Raw genomic sequence first — 4,327 nt, forward strand, 5'->3', positions numbered from 1 at the left:
TTGATATAAATATGTTGATAAGAATCCAATTCAAAATGTAGGAATAATTTCACTGGAAGCTTGAACGTAATTTATGATATGTTAAAAAGACAGGGCGCATTGATACGATATTGCAATATGTATTTGACAGACATAGAAATTTAAAGGAAAAACACTGTGTAGAAAGGAGGAGGGTCGTGTAAAAATCTTACAAAATAATGCTGGCAAAAAGAAACTGACCCAGGTACGAAGATATACTATATGAAAAATTAAAAAAAAGACTATAGAAAGATGAGAAAAATGTACTGCTCTTTTGTAGGTCGACCACGCAATACTGAAGATTCTAACGCGCATGTCAAGTAAAAAGGCGGTAACTAGGACGTTAACACATACGAAAAACTGATATTATAAAGAAAACCTCGGGAGATGTATTGATACCTGTTTAGATTTATAAAAGTAAAAACTAAAAATTTCTTTGTTATTCTTAAATGGTAAAAATAGTTTTCTGCGTTCACCTATTTACCGACTGCTCACGTGAGGCTCGATCGTCGCCTAGCGTTGTTCATAGAAATGTAAGTACGATAGCCTTGTTCTGTCGTGATTGGCTGACTATAAGCGAAGACGTCACAAGTTCTCCTCCATCTCCCACTTTCTGACTCTAACTCCCTTCTACATGTTTAGAAGCTTCAGTTTTACGTGGTCGGCCTATACTTTGCATATGTGCCTAGGGAGGAACGAAAGTGAGGGAGAGAGAGAGAAAAGAGACATAGAAAGTGGGAGAAGTAAGTCTTATTAAAGAAAAAAAATAGATATAATTTACATTGTACATGTTACGTTGCCATTAAACACCCATTATTTATGTAAATGATGACGATTTTCTTATTGTATTTTTATTCAACGAAACAGGGCGAATTGTAGTTTTAAACGACTGTAATTAAAAATTTTAGTGTTCTAAAACAGGCAACTAGAGGTGGATAGACCGTTTTATTTAATTTACATATTTGATATAGAAAGGTTTAAAAATACAAAAAAATAATTTACCTATTCATTTCAATGTATTTAATATTTTAATTATTCTTTGACACGAACGAAGTTTCTTCGAAGAAAAATGTTCTTCTCAATAAAACAAGTGTATCAATTAGTAGATTTTTATAATTATAAATATTATGTTACGAAAATACAAAAATTGTCATTTTTCTTATTTTCCTCAAATTATAAATTGGCTAAGATTATTATCGCTATATTAACGCCTTTATACAATATCACGAACCAGGATATCAGAGAATGCATTAATAATTATTGATCATAGAATCCTCATAACTGTTAATCTAACCTACAGATCGATAGAATAATGAGTAGTCTTCCTTGGCAATGGCATTTCTTAGATCGACAGTGAACAAAACAACCTTGACATTAACATTACTTCCTTCAATTTCATAGACATTTTCAATATTTATACAATGTTTTAAAGTTATATAAATATATGCATATATACTTGTATTCATCAATTATATTCTTTGAATTATGTCTATGTCTATTATGTCTATTATGTCTATACAGTAAAAACGAAATAATAAAAGTCCAAAAATATGAAAACAAATTATGGCGTTCTCCAGAGCATAGTTCATTTTTTCATATAGTCCAGAAAGTCACGTGTGGCTTTTATCCCATTTCAATGGATCAAAATGTCAAGGGAAACAAATTCAGCATAAATATTAAGCGTCTTAAACTCTTTCTCATGTTGAATAAATTTTCGTTTATTTGAAATTTATAGTACTTTACTTCGTTTGATTTACAGGTTATGTGTTTTCAACTTCAGTTTAATTATAAAAAGTATTGTATGAAAACTCCCACTTTTGTTTTCAGAATTTCTCTAATGTAAATGTAAATTTTAACTGTCGTTTTAAAACATAAAGTAAAGTATATAAATTTATAGACCATACAAAGTGACTCATAATCGATTCAGTTCGACATTATTAATTATACTGAAATATGTTTCAGATAAAAGTTTAATGGTTTCGAGAGGGCATAATTTAATATTAATAACCTTTTTATAAGTGAACGCATAGAAAATCTATGAAGGTCGATCTTATTTTTTGGAATGAAACTGTATGCTTTTCTTTCTCTACAAAAAAAAGTACTAGATCGTTCGTGCTGAGAAACTACATATTAGATCATCAGGATATTTTAATCTTAATATCAATGAACTGTACTAATTTGATGAGTTGAATGACATAGTTACTATAAATCAAGTTAAATTTAGATTTCTTATTTGTTCCTCTCGTAATAAGTAATATTACAATAATGAGGGAGAATATTTCGGATGAATCAGCTACTTTAATTAACTCAATAAAATTGCGAGTCCTTCCAAACAAATTGACAGAAATTCTTTTGCTGCCTTTCGAGCAACAAGGTCGACGATGAGGCGCGTCAAATAGGACAGTTATATGACGATCGTTGACCTCGTGTTATTTCTCTATTTCTAAGAAATTAGCATCATCTTTCCTGGTCCTCTCTTTCTAAAATGTGCAAAATAAAATGTTTAGTAATAAAAAGGTTGATAAGTTAAGACTCTCACGATAAGACTTAAGTCTTAATTTACAGTTTCTAAAATATTCCTATAGATGATAGCAGAAATTTTATAAATTTCTATATTTAGTAGAAATAGTAGATAGTAGAATTCATAGTAGAAGATTTATACTAGAAATTTTTATAATTTAATCATTAGTAATTTTATTTAGAATATCAACATTTAATTAGTATTTTCTGTGAATGAAAAGTTTAAGAAGAATAAAAACTAAAATGATAAGGTTAATAGGAGCTGGATTTTGAGTTTAAGTATGTACTATTTTTTTATATCATTATACTTATAGAATAGGACAGATTGTGTGACATAAGCTCTAATATAAAATCCCTATATAGAAACGAATAACCTGAATAAAATAAGGTTAATTTCAATGACATACATAGTATTTCATATTTCGTTCATCGGATACATTTCTTTCATGTTTGTCACACTAATGGGATTCTGGTTCGTTTATATTTCTTATAAAGATTATCATCAATGAACAATGGCTAATGCTGATGCGGTTTTTGCAATTATTTCATGCCCTTGTATATAGAAGCATCGTTTGCATCTTCTACCTTGATATACAAGATAGAAAATTCACGGACTACAATTACGATGAAATTCTGACCCATTTTTCGAGGTTAACGAAACGATTAAAATAATGTCTAATATTTTTAAAAAGAAAAACGTATGAATATGCATAAAATTATTCAATAGAAATAGGCTTTTATAATAAGTTCAATTTTAAAAATTCAAAGACTAAAAATTAAATTCCTTTTCTGATAAAGCAAACATTAATTACTGCTGTAAAAGTGAGATTTAAATTACTCATTGTATCTTATAATAGCTTAGCGTATTTTATTTATATCGGTACAATTAATGATGCTCATCAACTATTTTCAAGGGAAAGTGAAGATTATTTTTTCCCGTAAGTCAAGTTTTTAACGGGAGATGATTTCACTTTCGAGAAGCAATCACATGTGATTCAAGGTCACTGAAATTAATTAAATGCGAAATTATCATTATTAACTGGACATTGTGTGTAAATTTATTGCTACGAAGTATCTAATATATGTCAACTGATTTTTTATAATTAAGCTCGTTCTAACAGTAGTTACACAAGTTAAAACTCCGCCGATGACCAGAGTTCTGTGTTTATCAATAGGCATAAATTCAGCCCTGACATTGAGAGTCGATGAATGAAAATGCACTTGTTACGGTTTCGAGTTAACGGCGAAAAACCCGAAGCTCTATTGTCGATTTGTAGGGGAGCGCGTACCGGTAGCCGATAACCCAACGTCATAGACTATCGAATATTCTAGAAGGATCTGTAGCGGTGCGAGGGTGAATTCTGGTAAGAAGACTGTGAAAAACAGTATAGCCGTTCTGTTTATAATAGTAATGTAATGTAGTGTAAATTATAATAGTAATGTCTTAATTTAAATACTTTAATATTCTATCACACTTTAAGTACATATTTTAACTATTACACTCGGTAAATTTTATTGTGATGAACTATTGTCATATCCCAATTCTAATGTGGGTACGCATATACATAATAAGAATGGGATCTTGTTGCCACCGGCCGGTCTACCGACCTTCCGTACTGTGTTCGTTCGAGAACGTCTGCTATACTCAACTGTTGGGCTGATACTGACACAGACATCTGAGATGTTAGAATTTGGAACTACAGAAACGAGTATTGGAGCGAGTATGCTTGCAAGATAATGGAGAGATATAGTGAGACACCTGGTGGCCACTATTAGAATCATTTAGATG

The 4,327-nt window shown here is 30.4% G+C and overlaps 1 protein-coding gene across 1 annotated transcript in view; it reads left to right on the forward strand.

The window, feature by feature from the left end:
* The first annotated feature begins 683 nt into the window (after nucleotides 1–683).
* Nucleotides 684–4,327, forward strand: part of LOC108571973 — a 24,456-nt gene continuing 20,812 nt past the window's right edge. Inside the window, exon 1 of the mRNA XM_017934141.1 lies at nucleotides 684–761. The gene's annotated coding sequence lies outside the window, so the exon portion shown is untranslated. The remainder of the gene's footprint in view (nucleotides 762–4,327) is intronic.

The sequence above is a fragment of the Habropoda laboriosa genome, unplaced genomic scaffold, assembly GCF_001263275.1.
Source record: "Habropoda laboriosa isolate 0110345459 unplaced genomic scaffold, ASM126327v1 scaffold67, whole genome shotgun sequence".
In the NCBI taxonomy this organism is placed as follows: Eukaryota; Metazoa; Arthropoda; class Insecta; order Hymenoptera; family Apidae; genus Habropoda; species Habropoda laboriosa.